The sequence below is a fragment of the Phascolarctos cinereus genome, unplaced genomic scaffold, assembly GCF_003287225.1.
Source record: "Phascolarctos cinereus isolate Bilbo 61053 unplaced genomic scaffold, phaCin_HiC Scaffold_5;HRSCAF=322, whole genome shotgun sequence".
In the NCBI taxonomy this organism is placed as follows: Eukaryota; Metazoa; Chordata; class Mammalia; order Diprotodontia; family Phascolarctidae; genus Phascolarctos; species Phascolarctos cinereus.
Window position 1 is genome coordinate 441,304,368 of NW_027555958.1, and position 24,910 is coordinate 441,329,277.

A 24,910-nucleotide genomic window follows, 5' to 3' on the forward strand; every position below is an offset into this window, starting at 1 on the left:
AGCAAAGAGGAAGAAAGGCTTTCCAAGTGTCTGTCGCACTTAATGTGTGCTCTCCACTCCAAATATTCACAGCCCGGACGTTGCTAGGGCGTCGGATAGCCAGAAGGTTAGACCTGGTTGTGCGGATAGTAAATGAGTGAATTCTCACAGCAACTTTAGGACGTGGGGATTCCTGCAGGAAAGCGACTGGCTCATCAAATAGAAATTTAGTAGCTCTCTCCCGGGGGCTACCTGGGAGTGGGGACTGTCGGGGGGTTGGGGGAGAGAGGTGGGCTGGCTGTTCAGGAAATTGCAGTTGTCCCCACCCCCTCCCATCCTGCTCCAACATCCCGGCCGACTGGGCCCTCCTTCTCTCGGGGTCGCGGACTCGGCCAGGAGAGAAGGGAAGGCAAAGGGTCGGGGGGATTATCACCATTCCCGACCCGGGAAAGTCCTAGGGGTTCCTACCATGGCCATTTATAGTCCCCGCTTCTCCCTTCCTTGCTTCTCCTTTGGATGGAGAGGTGGGGCGGGGGGTGGCCGCCCAAAGAAGCCCCCGGCTTTTCCTGGCATTGTTCGGGGATGTGGGATCTTGCACAGAGAGCAGCCGCCGCCTAATCACCCACACCCAAACGAGGGAGGGGAATTGGGGGGGGGGACTCCAGCTCGGGAAGGCCGGGAGGCTCGCGCCTAGCAGCCCTCCAGCACACATAGCTGCAGCCACCGCCTACTCCGCTTCCAGCTCGGTGCTGGGGGTGCTTGGACGAGCGGGAAGGATCCCCCTGGAACGCCTGCTTGCGTCACGACGGCCAAGGCGCAGGAGTGGGTCCCGCTGATTTCAGCGCGCCACCGCGGGTGGGCAGGGGGTGGGAGCCAAGACCCGCCCTCCCTGGGGGGCCGGGCGCTGGGCGGCGCTGGCCTCAGGAGCGGCGGCGGCGGCGGCGGCGGCAGCCCCAGCAGCAGCAGCAGCAGCAGGAGCAGCCACCGAATCAGAGCAGCAGCAGCAGCAGAGACGGCACGGGGCCAGGCGCCGGGTGACGCTGAAGGCAGCTTCATCAGCACCGGCAGCAGGAGAAGGAAGGAGGAGGAGGCAGGGGAGAGGGCTGTTAAGGGGTAGGGGCGTTAGCTGCGTCCTGCCTCGGAACCGGGAGGAGGAAGCAGCAGTTGCCGCCGTCCCCGCCGCCGCATTGCTACCACTGAGACAAGCCATGAACCGCGCTTCTCGGCGGCCTCCCGGTGGCCCCACCGACGACCCCCCCATCTTGGGAGTCTAGCTCGGAGCGCCCTCGCCTCGCCTAGTCTCATCAGCTCTCCCGCCCGCCCAAGGACCCAAAGGTAAAGGAGATGGGGCAGTCAGGGCCAGTGGAGGAGAGGATGGAGAGGAGTGCCAGTCCCAGCACCGCCCTCCTGGCCCTGGGGACTGGGAGGAGGAGGAGGGTGACTAGTCAGGCTCCGTTATAACGTATGACTACTACCAGAACTTACCACCACCGCCTTTTCCTTTTCCTCCTCCTTCCTTGCTCGCTCCTCTCGGCAGCAGCATGCCACCGCCTTCCTCTGCCCAGCCTCTCTGCTGTGACTGTGCCGCAGCTGCAGCCAGCCAGCCGCCTAGTGTGGCTGCTCCAAAAGCTGGCCTCAACCTCTTTGGCCTCGCCCCTTCGCTCTGCCTGAGCTGGCGCCCCCGGTTCCCCAACCTGCTGTGCACTCTGCTTGTGGGCTGCAGGTTCTGGGAACTGGAAGATGGAGGAGGAAGAAAGGCGGTGGTAGGGATGAGGAGAGGTTAGCATCGTTTTCGCTCACCTTGGGCACATTCCTCTGGGGGCACAGCAACTGCCTTCTCTCATCAGCTTTCCCCCACACCTAAGTCCGAAGTTGAAACTCATTAAAAGGAAGAGAAGGGAGTGGGAATTAAAGATTAGTGATGGCAAAGGGGTGTCTCAGAGGTGTCCATTCACCAGCTTCCCCAGCCGGCGGGAAGAAAGAGGTGATAGCCCGACCCTTGAGGACGGGGAGGCGCCCAGTGTTCGGAGGCAGAGGCTGCTCACCTCTTCCCACCAGATCCGCCAGGCTTGTGAGAGGGACCACTCTACCCCCCTCCTCCTGCTAACTTGTTCTTTCGGTAGCTTCTAAATCTTTGCTCTCTTTAAAGATTGCAAAAATAAAAAAGGGTGGTTACGAGGGGAGTTTGTACTTGCACCTTCCTTTTGTCACAGCCATCTCTTTTTTTTTAATCCATTTCCAAGTCACCCTCACGAAACCACACTCAATTTTAGAGCATCCCCATATATCTATCTCACATCCTCCCATGTGGGTCTTTCAGAATGTTGCTGCCAAACTTTACTTGGGTGTTGAAGAGTCCTTAGGCTTTTAAAATTTACAAGAGAGCTTGGGAGTATGAGAAAGGAATGATCTCTCATTTCTTTGCTTAAGCTTTTTTGGGGAATGGGAGTGGTCAGTTCAGATTTTGACAAGTTGAGGCTTTAATTAATGTATCACTGTCTCTTGTGAGTGTGGTTTCCCTAAAAGACCTCAGTCTAAGAAATCTACACCTTGCTGACCATCAGTGGTTCCTGCTAGATAACAAATGATTTCCAAAGCAATAAGGCCCCGGCAAGCCTATTTCTCTTAATGTGTAAACTAGCAGAAACTGGGGGTGTAATTAGGTCTAGGACCTCTGCCCTAGAAATAATATTGGTATCTGCAAAAGTTGTACTCTTGTTTAGGTATATTACAAAATACCCAAAATAAACCAAGTTAATGAATTCAAGTTTTTATGGGATTTGGGAGGTCACAAATAGGCTGCACTTCAGAAGTTTTGCTGAGGTCAGTACACCATACTGGAAACAGAAAAAAAATAGCAGATCAGATTTGTACTGTAAGAAGTGTTTTAGGTATTTTGCTTTAGATGATAGGAGGGTCCAAGATGAGAAGCTTATGGGTTTCTCTATGGTCAGTAGTTAAATTACATACCCTGCCTTAAATCTAATTTAGAGGAGAAAAACAAAAACCAAAAAACAAAAGTGTAGTTTTTCTAGAGTTGGTGTCCAGGCTGTTGCAAATGGCCTGAGCTATAATGTGTAGTATGCAAAGCAAACCGGTCTAACTCAAAATCTTTTTAACTGATACCAAGTCGATTGAACTAACACCTTACTAATAAAATGAACAAAGTCTTTTTGTTATTTGTAGGTGCCTCTTTTCTCCAGACCAGCTAAATATTTAGTGTAATATGTTTGACGATGAAAACACTTTCAGAGAGTTGCATAACCTATTAGTTACTATAATAGATCAGTTATTGATGTTTATGAGAAGCTCATCTTTAAAAAACAGACCCCCAAATCCCAAAGCTTTGAAAGAGTGGTCCATTGTGGTACAGAGGAGACAGCACTGAGCAGTCTGGAAACCATGGATTCAAATCCTGCCTCTGTTCCTTATTTACCTGTGTGACCTGTTCGAATGACTTGCCTAAAGTACCTTTCTGGTCCACACAGGCAGCATTTCACTGTTTACTTTACAAGTGATAGTATCACTTATATTAGCAACTACTGACTAATTTTGTGTGTAAATAGCAACTAGGGTCTTGGTTTTAGCACTGATTAGATGTTTGAGGTCCCTTCCAGCTTTAAAGCCACGATCCTAATGCAAAGCAGTTAAATTTCTAAGCTGTTCAAATTGTTGTTCAGTTGTATCTCATTGTGTCTGACTCTTCACGCCCCCATTTGGGGTTTTCATGGCAAAGATACTGGAGTGACTTGCCATTTCCTTCTCCAGCTCATTTTACAGGTGAGGCAACTGAGGCAAACTGGGTTAAGTGATTTGCCCAGGGTCACACAGCTATTAAGTGTCTTAGGCCAGATTTGAACTGTGAGGATGAGTATTCCTGATTCCAAATTGTGCCAAATATTTAAACAATCTGTCGCATTATGTGTGAAATTAGTTTTAAAATGTTGCTCTTGAAACTGACCTGCCATTTCTATTACATGTGTGACATGATCATATCACTGCTTACTATGTAACAGCAGATTGGCGGAGGCAGGATAGTGGATTGGTTCTGAGCTTGAAATCAGAAAGACCTAGGTTGGAATCCCACCTTACTTGCAACCCCATAAGACATCTGCTACATCACTCAAGAGTGTCCATCTGTGGAGGGAGTTTCCCCGAATTGATGAAATCAGAACTTCCTGTATTACTATATGCTATACGTGTGTGAATATATATTGTATATGTTCACAGCCTGATGAGTAATCAGTACAAACAGTGATTCACTTTTGGGACTGATGAATGATTAGGTCATTCTACAAAATCTAAGATGTTTCAAGTATTTTTCTCTGTTGATTTGAGCCTTGATTCCTGTTACTGAACAGTAACTCTGTACATGTCTCTGAAACCTTAAAAGTAATCTAAAAATTGTAAATTTTGCAACACCAGATTGTGCCAGCACCTGAGACCCATCTTCTTCAGCTGTTTGTTTAACTTTGTTTTTTTCTGTTTTTTCAGTTGATGATTGGATCATTTAATCCCTACTTCCATTGCCATATTTTGAGTCTACTTAATTCTTGAATTCATGTTAAATCATTTTAGTTCACAATTCCCTGAAAATCTCATTTGAGGAAATTAACTGCTTCTGAATATGAAATATTCTTACAGCAATTCAGTCTTCAGTTGCCATGTATGTTAAAAAAAAAGTCAGCAGTTGCTAAGATACATGATTCGTGAAAATAAGCAGAGAAATGCTGCCTTTTATGAGAGGCCAGAAAGACACTTCTGGCAAGTCACTTAAAAATTTAAAATTTACATAAAAATTAGTTAGCAGTTGCTAAGCTACTTGAAACTGTCGTTTATAAAAATGAGCAATGAATTGCTGCCCTTTATAAGAGCAGAAAGGTGCTTCTGGCAAGTCACTGAATGTTTTTCTGCCTCATTTCGCTCATCTGTAAAATGGGGATAATAATAGTACCTCCCTTACTGAATTATTGTAAGCATTAAATGAGGTACCACAATGATTATTGCCCGAGGGCACTCACCATTGGCCCATCCCTTCTCTTTTCTTTGTATATCTTCCCCAAGGTTTAGCACAGTGCCCAGCATTTAGAAAATTAATCTGTATTAACTGAATTGAATACCAGCACCCTATTATCTCTTTTCTGTACTAATGGCATGGTATACTAATTGGTCCCTGGTCCTTGGTATGCCCCACCTCTCCAACTATCCTGCATGTATCTGTGAGTTTAATTCAATAAACCTTTAATAGATACCTGTTATAGAGAGAACCTTGTGCTAGGTGGGGGGGGGGGGAAATAATTAGGTTCACTAAAGCACTGGCATTGTACTTGTAGAGTTTATTGTCTTCCAAGAGCATGTGATGGTAAAATGTAAGCTCTCTGAAGTCAGGGAATATTTTGTTTTTGTCTTTGTCTTGGCTTTAGCATAGTGCTAAATATAAATGGTAAGCACACACTTTTTTTTTAAAATTTCTAACTGAATTGCATTTAGTTACCTGCACAAGAAACTATAAAAAGTTAAGGTATATATAAACAAAGTGCTTTGTGAGATGACCTGAGGTGAATGGCCTTGGGGCAGGGTGTGTGGGGAGAGGTGTCAGGGAAGGTTTCTTGGAGGAGGTGAAATTTTCTGGGCTGTAACAGATGGGGTAGCACCTCTTGATAGAAGTGACGAAACTAAATGCAGAATGAAACATATTTTTGGACAGGACTAGTGTAAAAACCTATTTTTCCGGACTATGCATATTGGAAATAAGGATTTTGTTTTTCTTTTCATTTAGGGGTAGGAAGGGAAGGAAGACTAGAGAGAGTTGCCAAAAAAGAAAAAGACAAGAGATCATTGAAATATTTTTTTAATACATAGAAAAGAACAAAAGGAAAGTGAAGAAGAATCACTGACAAGCTGGACAGCTTTGAAAGTTACAAGATGAATGTGTCATATGCTTAAAAGGAAAAACAGCCTTTAGAGACATAGAGCTTCACTGGTGGCAGTGGGAATAGAAAGGAGGATACAAATGGGAAAGAAGCTGTCAGATATAGAATGTAGGAAGGGAGTGAAAATCCAGAGCTTCCAAGCATTTCTACTAGGTGAGTAGTGGTGGCCCTGATCAAAATACTGCGGTCAGAAGAGAGAAGGTAGTGTGGAAAAGCTGATGAGCTCAGAGGTGTTGGTGCCCTTTGGGAGAGTGGTGGGGATTGGAGTCAGGTTGTAGGTGCTTGAGGGGATAGTGGGAAGTGAGGGAGTAGGAGGATGGGCCATAGGCTACTTTTTCTGTGAATTTTGGAAGAGAAGAGGAGAGACATGGGACAGTAGCTGGAGGGGGCATCAGGAGTTAAGGAAAGGCCCTTATACTAGAACATATTTATAGGTGGCTGGGAGAGACGGAATACAGAGAAGGGGGTTAAGAGGGAGTGAACTAGCAGTGTTAAGGGCTGGAGGAGATGGGGTGAGGGGTGGGGAGGAGACAGGAAGAATTGGGTTTAGGAAGGTTCAGAGGGACAATCAATACCAACTACATGCCAGGCACCATGCTAGGACTGCAAAGACAAAAGCAATCTCAGCCTTCAGGGATTTTGCAACTCTGTGCCAATTCCCCCCCACCAAGGGGACTTAACTGGCCTATGAACTTTGTAATCCACAATGTGAAAATGATTTTTGTTGTGGTTTCGTCATTTTTTCAGTCATGTCCAACTCTTCATGATGCCATTTGGGGTTTTCTTGGCAAAGGTACTGGAGTGGTTTGCCATTTCCTTCTCCAGCTCATTGTACAGGTGAGGAACTGAGGCTAACAGGCTTAAATGACTTGCCCAGGGTCACACAGCTAGTAAGTATCTGAGGCTGGATTTGAACTCAGGTCTTCCTGACTCCCAGTCTAGCTCTCTATCATCTGTGTCACCTAGCAGTTATGACAGATTCCTCTGAGCGATAGGACAGACCCGGGTTGCCACCTAGAAGAGGGGAACTGAGAGAATTTAATTCAGAAAAGAGCTCATGATTATTTCTTAGTTAAATAAATTACAAATCATCATTTAACATTTTTGCACTCTTTGTATTTTGGCACCCTGGCACAAAGCTCCAGCTATCCTGCCCTAGTTACTGCTCAAGTGTATATTAAATCAAGTCACTCAAATAGATATTAAATGAACAAATAACTCATGAAAGAAAAAAGTAACTTCCATTTTTTCATCCCTATTTAACCTTATTATGAGGGGGAAAGAACACTAATCTCTATAAAGTGAGAATGTTGCTGGTCACATCTTGGGCTTTCCTTCCTCTGTATTTTGAGAATTGTTTCCTTCATTTGTGCTTCCTTCCCATTAATTTGAATGGAGCCACGAGCTTGTTTGGAACCTAAATTCCCCAATGTGTGGTTAGCCTGATGCCTGTGATTTTCATTTAAATGTCCTTGATAACCCAAGTCTTTCTCTCTAAGGTATACTCCCAAAGATTAATATGTATTTTGTTATTGTTAAGATGTTTAGCTCCTTTGGCAATATAGTATCCTCTGCAGGGTTACAGTATGAATGTATATTATTTATTTAGTAAGTTGATAGCATTCAGATGTTAGAGCATCCTTGGTAGGGAGTAATGTTTTAGGAGGAGCACCTGCTGCTTTGAGACCATATTTACTTTAGAGAGAATGGAATAATCTTAGCTTAGAATCTTAGCTTAGCAAAAGAAGTTTTGAATTAGAGAAGTTGAAACCAGGAAAGGACAGGGCCTGGAGGGAAGGTAAATGGGGCTTGTACAGAGCACTGAACTTGAAATCAGGGAGCTTTGAGTTCAGATCCTGCCTCAGACACTACTTGTATGACCCTAAGCAAGTCACTTAAGCTCTGCTTCAGTTTCCTTGTCTGTAAAATTGGGACAATAATATGAACTACCAAACAGTGTTGTCTGAGATAACACATATAAAGTGCTTTGTAAACCTTACTGTGCTATATAAATATTAGCTCTTCTTCTTCTTCTTCTTCTTCCTCCTCCTCCTCCTCTTCTTCTTCTTCTTCTTCTTCTTCTTCTTCTTCTTCTTCTTCTTCTTCTTCTTCTTCTTCACTATCTTGAAATATATCCACCTTCCCCTTCCCATGCCTGGAACACACCCCTTCCTTACCTCTGCCTCTTAGAAAGTTCTAGCTAAGGCTTGGGGAACCTGTGGCCTTGAGGTCACATGTGGCCCTCTAGGTCCTCAAGTATAGCCCTTTGACCAAATACAAATCCCATTAATAAAAGGATTTTGTTCTGTAAAACTTGGACTCGGTCAAAAGGTTGCACTTGAGGACCTAGAAGGCCCCATGTGGTCTCCAGGCCACAGATTCCCCACCCCTACTCTAGCTTGTTACAAAGCCCATCTCAAAGACTGATTTCGCCAAAAGAAAAACTAGAAAGAAAGATTTACATGAACTGATGCAAAGTGAAGTGAGCAAGAACATTGTACACAGTAACAGCAATTTTGGATAATGATCAGCTATGAGTGACTTAGCTCTTCTCAGCAATACAGTGATCCAAGACAGTCCCAAAGGACTCATGAAAAATGCTATCCACATCCAGAGAAACAACTGATGGTGACTGAATGTAAATCAAAGCATACCATTTTCCACTTTATTTTTTCATGGGGTTTTTTTCCCCCTTTTGGACTGTGTCTTTCACAACATGACTAATACAGAAATATGTTTTGCATTGATTACACATGTATAACCTATATCAAATTGCTTACCATCTCAGGGAGCGGAGAGAAGAGGGAAGAAGGAAGAAAAAATAGAACTCAAAGTTTTTTTAAATGCATGTTAAAATTATATTTACATATAACTGGGGGAAAAAATAAAATATTTTCTTAAAAAGTAAAAAAAAAAAAGCCCAGCCCAAATACTACCTCCTATGAGAAACCTTTCCTTGTCCCCTAGATAGTAGTGTTTTCTGTGCCCACCAAATATTCATCTCTACACTTCTCTGTTTACATGATGTAGGCCCTGCAATAGCATCATAAGCTCCCTGAGGGCAAGGACTATTTTATCGTTTGTCTTTGTGCCATCAGAGGAGTACAGCATCTTGTACCTAGTGAACACTAAATAAATGAGTGTTGGGTTGGATTGGATTCAATTTCATCGAAGTGCTCACTCCTTCCACGCCTTCCAGTGTGCAGAACAACCTCTCCACACCTTGTTAGCCTGTGAAATTCTTATTGTTTTGCCTCTGTAGAGAAGACTGTGTTACATAACCCAGTGGAGGCCTTCCTTGTTCTTGGAGCATTTGGGGGGGGGGGGGTCCCAGTGAGCTGACTATCTCTTCCTTCCCATTCTTGATACATGAACGGGCCCACCTTTGGCCACACTTACCTTTTGTTATCTAAGCTGATGTCATATGCCAGTCTGCTTGTGTCTGTCATGCCATGTCCTCTGGGTTATGTTTTCATTCATCATTAGCTCCTGGTGTGGTAAGATTCTAAGCCATAACATGGCACCGGGAGAATTTTAGTGTGAGAGACAGACTTCCCTGGAAGTAGTCAGCAGTTTAGACTTATTGAAAGCACAGCGCAATTTCCAAAAACATGCCAGCTGGCTTTCTCCTTGCCCTCCATTCCAGGACCTATTTGCCACTTATCTATAGCATTTGTCCAAGATAGCTTCACATGTTAACAAACCAAGGACCAATTTAACCCAGCTTCCCACTAAATTGTTCTATATCGTCGATTACTCAAGATGAACTTTCCACCCATTTTATTTTTTTCACCATTGATGGCTAAACCAGTCTCTTTCGTCCTTATGTACTTCTTGGAGTTATGGGGGCTTTCACAGATGACATCTCTACGATGGAAGGGCCCTTGTGAGCCATCTCATCCCAACCAGAACATGAAAAAAGAACCCCCCTCCCCACAACCACATACAATAGAAATGCATGTTATCTAGCCTTAGCTTGAAGACCTCCAGTGATGGTAAACTCACCATTTCTACAAGCAGCAAAGTATACTTTGGGAACAGCTCTAATTGTTAGGAAGCCTTTTCTTACAGACAATCAACTTCTGGCTCTGTGTAAATTCCACCCACTGCTCCTTATGCTGCCCTTTGGGACCTAGGAGAAAAACTCTAATCCCTCTTCTGTGTAGTATTGTTTCCCAGGCTTGATACAATTAAGTAAGACATGTCAGCAAATAGGAATGTTGGAGCACCTCTCATCAATAGGAAATCCTTCCTTTGTTTGTCTCTTGTGAAAGATCTCTTCCCCTACACAACACCTTTTCCTCTACCCTCTAATTTGGTCTGTGTGCTTAAACCTAAGAAATAGGAGGGCTAGAAAAACAGTTGAGTTAAGTGAATGATGAAAACTAAACAATTTTAAAAAGAAAAACAATTGCGTTTCTGAGTAGATGTAGGAGGACCTGAAAAAGAGACAGAGAAAGGAAGGAAAACAGAAGAACAAAACCTTGAACAATCTAATAATATAAATATTAATAAAGGTAGGAGTAAGAGGAAAGCTTTATGACTAATGTGGCATAACTGAGGCCAGCTGGAGAACTCCCTCATAGAATTAATAGGTCTTTAAAATTCCTTCCAGATTGACATATTACGATCCTAAACTGAGACTAGGCGTAGGTAGTGTGAGATGAAGAAAGTCACTGAGCAAAAAAATTGGTTGGGTAAGGAAAGGTGGGAGGTGTGTGGTCTTCAGCTTGAAGCATAAGAACAATCTACCTCATTCCTAAGGACACAACTCAGGGGCAGATGGGAAAGTGCTGAGTTAGAATGGAGAAGGGGACCTTCAGTAGGGAGTTATCTCAGGGGAGAATGCTAGTTGAGTGGTGTTTGAACATGGCCAAGGGAAGAGGGATAAGGGTGGGGAACCTGCAGCCTTAAGGCCACACATGGCCTTCTAGGTCCTTGGGTTCGGCCTTTTGACTGAGTCCAAGTTTATAGAATAAATGCTCTTATTAAGGAAATTTCTTCTGTGAAGTTTGGATTCAGTCCAAGGGCTGCACTTGAGGGCCTAGAGGGCCATATGTGGCCTGGAGGCTGCAGGTTCCCCACCCTTGGGCTATCCCCTGGAATGCTCTGCTCCCTCACCTTCCTGGCTTCCTTTAAGACTCATCTTAAAGCTTACCTTCTTTAGGAAACCTTTCCTGGTCCCCCTCAATGCCTTCTCCTCTCAGATTGCCTGCCACTTACTTTGTATATATCTTCTATGTACCTAGTTATTTACATGTTGTCTCCCCCAATTAGAATATAAGTGCTCCAAGGGTGGGAACCAAGGTCTTTTTCTTTCTTTGCATGCACATTGCCTGGCACAGCACAGCATTCTTAATTAATGCTTGGTGACTGAATAGTTTCCTTCAGGACTCAGCTCAGGGACTATCTTTTACATGGCACCTTTATTAATTCCCTCAACTGCTAATTCTCCCATCTTGTATCTCTCTTTCATGTATAATTTCTGTCTCTCTACATGTACATGTTGTCTTTGCTAATAGAAATCGTCCCATCTTGTATCTCTGTATATAATTTTTATCTCTTTACATGTATACGTTGTCTCTGCTGACTGAAATCCTCCCATCATGTATCTCTTCTTCATATATGATTTCTGTCTGTCTACATGAACACTTTGTCTCCCCTGATAGAATGTAAGGTTTTTAGGAGCAGAGACTGGTTCAGTTTTGTCTGCATATCCCCAGTGCTTTGCACACATAGTAGGTGCTTAAAAAATAAATGCTTGTTGATTAAATATCCAGAAAAGAAATAGGAAAGAGTTAATCAAAAAGTCAGTTTTAGCAAAGCATATTTCAAGAAGCTTAAGGGATTATCTAAAAGTCCCACAGGGTAGAAACGTTTGGGGTCAGAGGCATCCAAGAAAACTGCCTGTTCCTTATGGAACAGCACAGTAAGGGTCCCAAGAAAAGCTCCCTCTTACCCATGAGAAAGTGAGGATGACAGGAGGAAGCTGAGTTGGCTAAACCCAGAATTGTACCAGGACCTGAATCCCCACTAGCAATGTCTGAGAAGTTAGAGGCAGGCAGGGTTATTACATGGGAGAAGTGCAAAAGAATCCTGCAGTTAGGGTTGATAATCTCAAATGGGGAATATGAGACGTGATGGAAAGTTATGTAGCTGTATATATGTGCAGTTAGGGGGCAGGGAGTCCTTTAGACCTGTAATATCCACTGGCACCACTTGTCTCCCACTTGTAGTAATTACCAAGGGCATGGAGAAGTTGAACAATTTACCCGGGGTCGCATAGCTGGTATGTGTCCGAGGCAGAACTGAACCCAGATCTCTATCCCCTTAGCTATATTGCCTCCTGTATACATTCAGTGCACATGATGATTATTCCATTAACAATTCCTCTGAATTGATGAATTAAAAAGCTTTTAATTAAGGCTTCCCATGCTCAAAGTACTGGGGATACATATAGAAGAGTGGACATAGTCCCCGTTCTCGTTGGAGCTCATGTTGTCATGGAGATCACACATAGAAGAGGTAGCAGTTGCAAGTCAGATGGAAAGAGCTGTGGGATGCAGTGTCAAAGCAGAAGGTCCTGCCTCTTCTTTGATGTTATTTCCACTGATAAAATCGTATACATTTCTGATGCTGAAGAATTTGGCAGCACCAAGGACGTTAGTTAGAAGAGTTTTTTCTGAGCCTGGAGTAGCTGTGACTGCAAGCCCCTGCCAAGACAGTTGCCTGGTCTTAACTCCACAGGGACAGGGGCTGCTTTGGAAGGATGATGGTCTCAGGGATTGGGCTGGAAGCAGGTCCAATGGTCTGGAAGGCATGGGAGCTCTTGTGTTCACATTCCCTTTGATGAAATTTGGCCCTAGGTTGCTGTTGGTTGGTTAATTGTCCTTTGCTCTTGAAGAGGACCAAAATGATATCACTATGTTAGAGTCAAGTTACAACGTGTCCAACTGTGGCTGATCAGACCGACACGATCTAGGAATGCTCTACCACAGGTTGGGTGCACATAGTCCATGTGAACATTTGGAGTGGATTCTCTAAATTTGCTCATCTCATGTTTCTTTTGAGCTGCTTCAATTCTGCTTTGCTCATAGAGCACAGCACCTTCTCTGATGAGGGTACGCCATACTTGGTGTTCCTGTGCCAGTGTCTCCCATGTCACACAATCAATTCTGCAACTACGATGGGCTGGCCATTTTGTTCGAATGCCACGTTGTAGGCTTGCCTAAAAGAGTATTTTATGGAGAACTCAACACAGGGTAAGTGCCCACATGGTAGTCAGAAGAAGTGATACAAGGACACTCTTGGTGTTGGTAATACTGAGAAATGTAGAAACTCCAACTTCTGACCAGTCCCTTTATCTTTACCAGAGTTGGTATCTATCTTTAGCTACCCCAAAGTTGGCTGACCTGAAAAAAGAAGTCTTCAGAAATCTATGTATTTTTCTGACTTTTGGGAGACACTTCTGAAATCCAGGAAGTTTTTCTTCTACGTCACCAGCTTTTCCTTTGAGGAATAAGGGAGTTGGAGTTGAGGCCACATTGCTTCTTGTGTATGTACATGCACATCCTTTTTATTCCATTAATGAATCCTCTGAATGAAAATGAAGGAGTGAATTGAGTTGAATCAATGGATGAAAAAGCATGAATTAAGTCCATACTGTGTGCAAAGATACAAATAGAAAAGCAGAGAAAAGCCCTGTTCTCAACATTTCAGTGTGAGAGTCAACACATCTAAGAGGTTTCACTCTGAGGTCACTTTTAGCTCTAAATTTGTAATCCTTTGGCTCAAAAATCCCACTACACTTTAATGATGAATGCTAAAGTTCTCTTCTCTGGAAAATAGCATAATGAGGTTTCCTATATGACTTCATCGCTTTCTTGTTTCCTTCTTATTATGAGTTCCCTAAGAAACAGGGCTGTGGACATTTCGCAAAAATCGCCCATCTCCAATCTAGAACCTTATTCAGTACAGCAAGACAAGCCGGCTGGGGCCTGGCATATATTAGCTGCTTAATAAATGTTTGCTGATTCACTTATCAAGTGTCAACACGCTGTCCTGAAACCATGCTCTTTGTAGATTGAATTAGGGCAAAAGGACCATCACTAATAGATGTAAGCAATCAGAATGATGACAAACACCAGTTCTCAGGCATAGGGGACATTGACAACATCTGCTGTGCTCTTCTCCCTGTCTTCTAGGCACACTGGTTAGCTTTATTTCTCTCTCTAGTCTGGGGGTTTTAACCTGAGGTCATTGTCATTGTCCTCATCATCATCATAGTATTTTGATAACTGCATAGCATGTCCCAAAACTCTTAGTGCACTTTTGAGCTTCAATAACTTCAGAAGTAAGAAAAGCTACAAACTTACAAAAACAAATTTGTAAAGTTTATTATTTAAAATTTTAAACTATTGAAATATTTATTATTAAATTAGGAGAAAAAGGAATAGTTTACCTGTCAGATCAATGAAGAAGGGAAGAATTTAAGACCAATTTAAGACCAAACAAGAGAGCATCACAAAATGTAAAATGGAGCACCGGCCCTGAAGTCAGGAGAACCTGAGTTCAAATCCTACCTCAGACCAAACACTTGACACTTACTAGCTGTGTGACCCTGGGCAAGTCACTTAACCCCAATTGCCTAAAAAAAAAGGCAAAAAAAAAGTAAAATGGATAATTTTGATTGTATCAATTAAGAAGTTAAATTTTTGCACAAATGACAGTCATCATCACCACCATCTGAAACTATATATCACTAGCTGATTTTTGAATTTTGTAAAAACTTTCCTTAGTTACTACTACTCAGTGACTAAAAGGATTGCAGTGGTAATCCTAGCCTTAAGATCATACAGTGAAAAAGGTTTTGAAGTGTACATGACAGTTTTGATGTAACCCCACAAGAAAAAGTGTTAATGCAGATAGATCAGGTGCCTGAGGGGGCCAAGAGGAACCCATTCTACTGATCCACCAGTCTAAGAAAGTATCATCCAGAAAATTAAATTGGTTAAAAATTTATTCCTTAAAATCCACAAAAAATGCCCAAATGAAAAAAGAAATTTAAGTAATTAATCTTTTCAATAATGTTTTTGGAACTTTGTAGCATTTATTCTTCTGAAGTTATTAAAGCTTCAAACTGCACTAAGACTTTTGGGACGTGCTATATTTTCAACCTCCTTGGTTTCCTTTGCTATCCTACTTTTTTGTTTGAGGCACTCAAATGTTGTCCTGATAATATTCGATAGGCTGCCAGTAAGGACCCATGGCCCAAAAATGAGGTTGTCGCTTTCTCTAGGGACAAGCTCCCTTCTAACAACGCTGCCCTGCCTACTATAGGCAGCTATTCCCGCCATGTTTCCCAGGTGGTCTCTGAAATGTTAGGCCGCCGTCATGCTACTCTGACAGTAGTGTCATTGCAGCTCAGTTGGCATAAGTCAATTTGCAACAGCTGCAAAGGAAAGAAGGTGGGAAGAATGTTAGAAGTATTGCCAAGCTTGGAATGACCTTTTCCTGCTGAACTGAGTTGTTTGGCATTTAAGTGAATGGGACAGAGCTGAAGAGAGTTTGGAAACGGGCAATAGAAAGTGGGAGCCAGCTTGCCTTTGTTACAGGCACTCCAGGAGAGAGCAGGTAGCTGAGCACTGTTAGTGACCCACCTACTACTGTGCTGGGGTTGTTGTTTTTTCCCTCACATAATATAAGTTCTGGTAGATGTCAGAAATAATGTGGGGGACCAAGGAATGGTTTGTGTGGCAGGGTTATGCTTTGTCATAGATTGGCTGATTGTGAGATGGAGTTTATAAAAAACCAGAACCAGATATACATAATGAAAATGATGAGAGAAGCCTCAATTTCAGTGGTGTTAGGTTTTTTTTGGTTTTTTTTTTTTTTTGGCTAGGCAGTGGGATTAAGTGACTTGCCCAGGGTGACTAAGCTAGTAAGTGTCAAGTGTCTGAGGCCAAATTTAGATGTTAATTTTTTTAAGACAGAGATAAATACATTGCATATACTATCCGCCTTCAGTTTTGGCCAGTTTTCCAGAATCACTTTAAAAACAACATCTCTTATTCTTTGTAACAGAGCTGTCCCTCTGGGCAAGGGTGGAGTGGGAGGGATATGAATATTGGAATGAAGGCGATGTAAAAACAAAAGATATTCCCTCCAAATAACTGAATGAAATAGATTCAAGTAATAGAAATGATGGTAAACTGATTGATTTCTCTGATGTTAAATCTTCTCAGTCTCCCTTTCCTTCTGCTCTTTACTGCCCTAAATCCAATACCTGTCCCTAACTTCCTTATTTCTGTTGATGGCTCCATCATTCTTCTAGGCTCAGACCTCCCTTAGCTTTGGCTTCTCTCCATCCTACCCCCAACACACTCATCTGGTCAGTTACAGAGGGCTACTACTGCAAAATCTTTGATATTTCCACTGTCACTACCCTGGTTCAGAGACCTTCATTGCTTTTATTGTTATAGTAGTACCTTGAGCACTTCTGCTTTCTACCTTTATCATTCTTCACTCTCCCCCTGCCCTGCCATGCATGCACACACACACACACACACACACACACACACACACACACACACACACACACACACACCCCTTCACATTTCTGGAAGACCAGTTTTCTTCAAGTATAATATTAAAAGCATCAGAAAGTCTCTGCTCTTCTACAAACTAAATGTGTGATCTTAGATAAGTCACTGGAGTTCTCTAAGCCTCTGTTCTTCCATCAGCAAAGTAGGGGGCATTAGTATCTGCTTTCCTGTTAAGAGTTTTTTGTTCTTCTTTTTTTAAGGGCAAAGTGTTCTGTAAGGTACCAGCATATCACTGCCCTTTTCCAAAATTCCGGTCATTCTACATCACTGAATAAAGCCTGCCATTTTGGGCCTGATATTCAAGGCCCTTTGCAGTATAGCCAAGCCCTACCTTTCTAGCCTGAGGTCCCATGATCCTCCTAAATTTCAGTCAAAATAGATTACTTCCCTTCATAAGGCCTTGGACTAGATGCACTCTCTAAGGTCCCTTCTGACCCCTCCCTCTGTGATCTTGGGACTGTTCCTCCTACACAGTCTCTTTGTCCCTTGTACTTTTACTCGTACTGTTCCCTCATTCTTTATCTTGGAAAATCTTCAAAGCTCAGTTGAGCTCACACCTCCACTGTGAAGCCCTCTAGCATCTGCTCTCACCTCTGAAGCTTTTATGGCCTTTGTCATCTCCTCCCCCTAGTGGCGTTTAGCTACCCTACTCAACCCCTTAACCCATATTGCATGTTCCCAAAGGGTAGAAACTGCAGCTCATTGTACACCCCCCCACCAGCACCCAACAGAATGCATGAAAACATAGCATGAGCTCAGAAAACAAATTCTTAAATCCATAGACATCTTATTACATTTCTCCTCCAACTAAGTCCCATGTTCTTGTGTTTAAATAAATACCTTTTTAATGTTTCAATAATAACATCTGGCATTTACATAACCCTTTTAGGTTTGCAGATTGCTTTACAGATGTTATCTCATTTGATGCTGCAGCAATTCTGTGAAGGAGCTACTATTATTATCCCCATTTTACAGATAGGAAACTGAGATTTCCCCAGAGCCTCTCAGCTAGAGTCTGTTGACCACCTCCAGTTTATCCTGTATATACCTTGTTTGCACACAATGATTTGCTTGTTGTCTCCCTCTTTAGACTATAAGCTCCTTGAGAACAAGGATTGTCTTTTCCATTTCTTTATATCTCCAGCGCTTAGCACAGTGCCTGGCATAGAGTAGGTTTTTATCTTTATTTTTGGAGGTATTTGGGGTTAAGTGACTTGCCCAGGGTTACATAGCCAGTAAGTGTCTGAGGCTGGATTTGAACTCAAGTCCTCTTGCCTCCAGGATGAGTGCTCTATCCACTGTGCCACCTAGCTGTCCCACATGTAGTAGGCATTTAGTAAATGTGAGTTAGCCAACTGACTGAGGCAGGATTTGAACTGAGTCTTCCTAGCTCAACACTCAAACTACCCAATGTATTGCCAGCCTAAGAACTACAGCATGGGCTGCTGGCAGGATTCCCATGTAAAATGTATGGCTGATTCTTTCACTGAGGGCATTCCTTTAGGGCAGTAGCTGGGCTTTATTCATGTGTCTGGAGCACAGAACCTCTCCCAGATCAAGCACTCAGTAATGTTCGGGGAGGTTGCTTTGGCCCCAAATGGCGGAGGGTTTGGCCATCAGTTAGGGGAATCCATCTGAACCGCAGAGAGGATGATAGCAGCTAGTTGAGACCACTGTGGAGGTAAACTGTGTTCAGGCAAGTGCTTTGCTGTCCCAGGTACCCTGCTGGTCATTCTCAAATTCACTGTAGGGATTTCTTGAGAGGATGGGGGCTTTCCTTGGGGGCATGGGGCTGGGTGGCATTTTGAGGAGGGCTCTGGAAGGCTTGCAAAGCCCCTTCTGGCCATCATCATCTCACCTCATCCTCACAGCAGCTCTGGGAGGTAGGCATTCTTTTTTCAGGGGGTGAGATGGAGGGGACCATCCCTGTGGTGTTCCTAGCACAGGGAGCTTTCCAAGTTGTTCGCCAGCTCCAGCACCCGTTGGTTTAATGAGGGTTTCAGGCAATGGAATTGCTGGAGTCCAGAATGTGTTTGCCTCAAGCCTGGATGTTTGTGCCCATTTTCTTCTGGCTGCCCTATTTGAACTGAATCAACAGCGTTTGTTTTGAAGACCTCAGAATTCACCACAGCGGACGCTTAAAGTAGGCCAAGGAGTTGGTGTGGTAACAAATTGGTGATTTCCTGGGATCTCACAGAGACTTCAGAAACCAGCTCACCCCACCACTCCAACAGGAATCCCCCTCCATGACACAGCAAAGTGGGCTTCTGGTCCCTGTGGAGTGACCTCCAGGGAGGGAGATCCTCCCTTGCATTCCCCACCAGGCAGCCCATCTCACTACTGAAGAGCTGTGTTGAGAAGTTTTCTCTTATGTGAAGCCTATGTTTATCAGTGATAATCTCTACCCATTGCTTTTTTTTAAGGCAATTGAGGTTAAGTGACTTGCCCAGGGTCATACAGCTAGTAGGTGTCCAGTGTTTGGTCTGTGGCCGGATTTGAACTCAGGTCCTCCTGACTTCAGGGCTGGTGCTCTATCCACTGTGCCACCTAGCTGCCTTTACCCATTGCTCTTGAATAATAATAATAATAATAATAATGATAATAATAATAATAATAATAATAATAACAATAGCCAGCATCTACATAGCTCTCACTGCACGCCAGGGTACCGTGCTAAGTGCTTTACAAATATTATCTTATTTGATGTTCACCGCAACCCTGGGAGGTAGGTGCTATTATGGTCCCCATTTTACAGATGAAGAAACTGAGGCAAACAGTTTAAGTGACTTGCCCAGGGTTGTACAACTAGTTAAGTGTCTGAGGCTGGATTTGAACTCGGGTCTTCCTGGCCACAGGCCCAGCACTCTATCCACTGTGCCACCCAGCTCCCTCTTGGTTCAACTCTCAGGGGACTAACAGAAGACATTCAAAGCCTCTTTCTTAGGAGAATTTTTCAGATACTTGAAGATAGTTAACATGGTGCCCTGCCACCTGAAACACGTACTCTTGTAGCCTTCAGTTCTCCAGGTTAAACATCCTCAGTTCTCAGGAAGTGATTGTTGTTGTTCAGTTGTTTCAGTCCTGTCAGGCTCCTCGTGACCCCATCTGGGGTTTTCTTGGCAGAGATAGTGCAGTGGTTTGCCATTTCCTTCTCTAGCTCATTTTACAGATAAGGAAACTGAGACAAACAGGATGAAGTGACTTGTCCAGGGTCACACTGCTAGTCAGCGTCTGAGGCCAGATTTGAACTCAGGTCTTCCTGATTCTGGGCCCAGTGCTCTATCTACTCTACCACCTACCTGCTGGAAAAAGTGGTCCAAACAGGGTAAAGTAGTGTGGAGAAGGGCGATGGAGAATGAGGAGAAGGCCTTGATGTTTGGGTTTGGCAGCAACGTCTGCTGGTGACCCAGGAGAGAGAAATTTCAACAGAGGAGCAGAAGGGATGGAGCCAGATATCAATGGTTTGTGGAGTGAATGAGTCTTCACAATGTTCCCTGGTTTTCGTTTGGTTTGATTTTGGCTTAGCCTAGAAAGGAACAAAGCATCATCAAATGCAGAGGGAAAGAAGCCAGTCAGGGAGGAGATGGATGATGGTTGATAGATGGAGGAGGCCAGAGTCGATGGCTCCAAGAGGAAAGATTAGCCGTGGCAAGGCTGAGGGCTGCCTCTTCCAGTCAGTCAGTAAAGAGCACATTGTGGCTCAGGCACTGTGCCAAGCTCTGGGGATACAAAGAAAGGCAAAAGATGGTCCCTGCCCTTAAGCAGCTCACAATCTAATGGGGAGAAAACATGAAAACCACTACATACCAATAAGCTTTCTCTGCATAGGAGAAAGGTGGCCAGGTAGAGCTCCAGGCCTGGAGTCACAAAGATTCGTCTTCCTGAGTTCAAATCTGGCCTCAGACACTTATCTGTGTGGCTCTGGGCAAGTCACTTAACCCTGTTTGCTTCAGTTTCCTCATCTGTAAAATGATCTGACGCAGTGGATAGAACACCGGCCCTGAAGTCAGGAGGACCTGAGTTCAAATCCGGCCTCAGACCAAGCACTTGATACTTGCTAGCTGTGTGACCCTGGGCAAGTCACTTAACCCCAATTGCCTAAAAGTAAAAATAAAATAAAATGAGCTGGAGAAGGAAATGGCAAACCACTCCAGTATCTTTGTCAAGAAAATTCCAAATAGGGTAGAGAAGAGTGGGACAAGACTGAAAAACTCAACAACAACAATATATGTTAAACTGGAAATAATTAACAAAGGGAAGGCACTAGAATTAAGGAGAATCAGAAAAGATTGCTATACAAGGTGGGATTTTAGCTGAGACTTGATGGAAACCAGGAGGTGGAGATAAGAAGAGAGAACATTCCAGGCATGCAAATGGCCAGAGTTGGGAGATTAGACTAGAGACAAAGAAAAGCAGATGAGGAGGGATGTGGAGGGGAGGAAGGAGGTTACATGACCTCTGACTTCCCAGTATAGTAAATAGGAAGGTCATGCCCTGAGAAGGGTGGGGCTCTGAGAGATGTGGGTTGGAACCACTGTTGTGGGGGAAGTGCTAGGGAGACACTAAGAGATAATTAAATAAAGATTGACATACAAACACCTCGGGGAGGGTCCAGCTGGGTCGAATATTTATTTGTAGTCAGCACAGTTCCATGACTTCCTCCATAGCATTTGGCCAGATAGAGAAATAAGGGCTGAGGAAGTTCTTAAATTCTCAGAATTGAGATTTGCCCTGCAAGGATGGCATGTGGTCAACAACAAGAAGTCAAGGGAGGAGGAATCCCCTCCTTTCCCACGGCTGCCATATGCACAGTGATGCTAAGGATGTCCACTCTGGTCCTCTCCCCTCTGAAGTCCTCAGTGGCTCCCTCTTGCTTCAGCCTGACATTTAAAGTCTTTCCAAAGCCAGCTCCCAGTTTTATTTAATGTTATTCCCCTTCCCACACTCTCTGTTCTGTTCATCCTGGCTCAATAACTATGCCCCATAAATGGCCTTTTTCCCAGTACCTCTTGCCCAGATTATATGCCTTTCTTACCTCAGATTTGGGGAAGCCCCATTTCCTCCTCAGTGATAGTATGCTACCAGAGGTCAAGGCCTGGGAGAACTTAACCAGCAGGAAAGGCTTCAGGAACGGGCTGAGCAAGGGGCCATCCCAGCCAAATTCAGAACCCACTCATATGCTGCTTGGCCCCAGAGTGGTAAATCAAGTGGTCACAACAGCATTCGGAAGCCTCTTATTAAATTGGAATGAGGTCAGAGGCTACGATGTCTATGCACTGAGCCAGTACCCACACTGACAAAATCACAGAGTCTAAAGTGAGGGAAAAGTGGTAAAAGAGCTAGTTAATAACGATGACTTCATTTCAGGCCGCCACTAACAGAATACTCATCTCTTACCTCGTGAAGTATTAGGAGTAATTCTGCGAGTATCTTTATGTTTATTCTGCTGTATTGAGCAAATTTCTTAGAAAAATATGTTGATTTAGTGTAGTAAAACTGGCATTGGATAAGGACCTGGGTTCAAATTCTGGCTCTACTTTTTATTGCTTGCATGGCCTTGGGTGGGCTGCTAGGTGGTGCAGTGGATAGAGTGTCAGGCCTGGAGTCAGGAAGACCCAGGTTCAGTTTGGCCTCAGACGCTTACTAACTGTGTGACCCTGGGCTAGTCACACTTAATGCAATTTGCCTCAGTTACCTATCTGCAAAATGAGCTGGAGAAGGAAATGGCAAAACACTCGAGTTTCTTTGCCAAAAATCAAACAAACATACCCGAAGTGGGGCCACAAAGGGTCAGACACAACTGAAAACCAGATATCATGAACATGATCTTAGGCATCCATCTCATTTTCTGCATCTTTATGAGGAAGTTTGGAATAGATGCTGAGGTCCTATCCAGCTGAAAATCTGTGTTTGACCCCGGGGAGGAACGTCCCCTTTTTACAGATTAGGAAACTGAGCTTCAGAGAAGTCAAGTGATTTATTCACCTGTGGTCACACAGCTAGTAAGTATCAAAGGCAAGAACTCCAGTGGAAAAAACACTAGCTCTGGGATAGAGGACTTGATTTCATATCTTACCTCTTATACTTACTACCTGTGTGAAGTTTAAGTCATTTAATTCCCCTCCCCCACCTCAGTTTTCTCAGTCTCAAAATGAGGGCCTTGAATTTGTTGACCTCTGAGGTCACTTCTGGTTCTGATTTCTGATCCTGTGAGGAATTCAGATCTTCTGTCTCCAAAGGCAGCACTCCTAGCTAATTAATGTACTGTACAGGCACTTCCAAAGGTTAGTAACATCAAAGTGGACATGAATCCTTACAAAGATCAGCTTATGGAAAGGGCTTGCCCAAAACCCTAGACCAGAGGCTTTTTCTATCATGACTTCCTTTGGCAGCCCCTTCTCACAAACATGTTTTAAATAATTGAAGGAAATGCTAAGTTTCCATTAGTGGTTAATGAAAATAAAGATAGAATCTTTTCCCCATCCAAGTTCAAGGAACCCTGCAGTTCTCCATGGACTCCTTGGACAGGGGAACCCACACCTGCCCTCGAGAGTGAGACGTGTTTTGGGACCCCGGAATTTCTCCTCTCATCGGTACTAGTGAGAGACACAGAGTAATGTGGGAGCGAGGAGGGAAAAGGGGGAGGTGGAAGCTTCTTTTAGACTTCATGTCCATTTTTTTTTTAGCCATTAATGGGAAGGAGATGTATTTCAGCTATCTCATGGGTTAGATAGGCTTTTGTGGAAAAATATGTTAGACATTTTCAAATTAGCAATAAAACATGACCCATTTTAACTGGACATCTTCCTGACTTGGCTCCATTCTCCTGAAGCTCTTTATCGCAACCAGCTCTAATAGGTGTTTGAAACAAAGACTCAGCTCATTGCATGATGTAAGTTGGCTGAGTATTACCTGACAGCTTTTGGTTACAGTGACTTAGCACAATGCAGAAGCCAGGGATTGATTTTCTCTAGTACTTTGCTTTGATGTGTGTTTAGAATTTGCCTCATTACCAAATGAATTTTTAAAAAAATTTTTTTTAATATTTATTCATGTTGAACTTAAATACAAAAAGACAAAAAAAGAACATTTCCACATACACAGCATGACATAAAAAGAGGATTCAATATAAAACCATGAATTTCCATTTTATGCTGTTATGTGATAAATACTAAACACCATTTCCAAAGCTACCCTGCTTTTCTGTGTTTCCTTCTAAATTTTCTTTTGTTCTCTGCTTGTGTACTTTTTCTCCTTCCTTTTCCACCCTACCCTGGAGAAGGCTGCCATTAGACACTAACAGGTACACACGTGTAATTACATATATATGTGTGTGTATATATATGTGTGTATGTGTATATATACATATATGTATGTATGTGTGTATATATATACATATATACGTGTGTGTGTGTGTACACATAACACCATACTGTACATATTTCTATTTCTGGATGTTTAGAATTTCCTTCATAGGTCTTTTGCAGTTGACTTGAATATTTATAATACTCAAAAATGATTTAGTCGTTCAAAGTTGATTACAGCTTAACAAAGCTAACATAGGCTTAGGCTGCCCTAAGGGAGGTGGTGTGCCCAAGACCAGGGAAGGGATAGTCCTGCTTTCCTCTGCCCTGGTCACTCTGTAGTCTGATGCATTATGTTCAGTTCTGGGCGCCTCATTTTAGAAGCAACGTAGTCAAGCTGGAGAGCATACACATGAGCAAAACCTGATTGGTGAAAGTCTTCAAGGTGATGCCATATTGTCAGTTGAAGGAATAAAAAGAAGTGGGAGAGGGGGTGGTATAAAATGTGATAGATGTGTTAAGAATATTAAGAGCTGTCATGTGGAAGAAGGATTAGACTGTTCTATTTGGCCTTGGAGGGCAGATCAGTGGGTGAGTGCTATCAAGAAAAATTTTGTCTGCATGCCAATCAGATCCATCAAAGCACATTTATTAAGCACTTACCGTGTGCCAGGCACTGTGCTAAGCTCTGAGGATATAAAGAAAGGTAAAAACATTTCCCATCCTCAAGAAGCATACATTTTAATAGAGGAGACAATGTGTGAATAGCGAGATACATTCAAGATATAGAAAGGAAAACCCATGCTAATAATAACAGCTGTCAGGAGGTGGAATGTGCTACCTTGGGAGGTAAGGGGCTTCCCATCACTGAAGGCTTTTAAACAAAAGCTGGACGACCTTCAGGTATGCCATAGAAGGAATTGTTAGGTTGGCTGGGTACTGCTTGGATCAGATGGCTTCTGAGGTCCCTTTCTACTTATCCCTGAACTAGCTAGCTATACTCTCCTCCCTTCCCCATCATCTTAACCCCTCGGTGAACCAATTCAACTCTATACTGCCCTCTTTTCTCAAATTCCTTGCTGCCCCCCCC

General features: G+C 43.5%; 1 protein-coding gene across 1 annotated transcript in view; it reads left to right on the plus strand.

Annotated features, from left to right (window-relative positions):
- The first annotated feature begins 1,230 nt into the window (after positions 1–1,230).
- Positions 1,231–24,910, plus strand: part of LRRC8C (leucine rich repeat containing 8 VRAC subunit C) — a 103,836-nt gene continuing 80,156 nt past the window's right edge. Inside the window, exon 1 of the mRNA XM_020988781.2 lies at positions 1,231–1,314. The gene's annotated coding sequence lies outside the window, so the exon portion shown is untranslated. The remainder of the gene's footprint in view (positions 1,315–24,910) is intronic.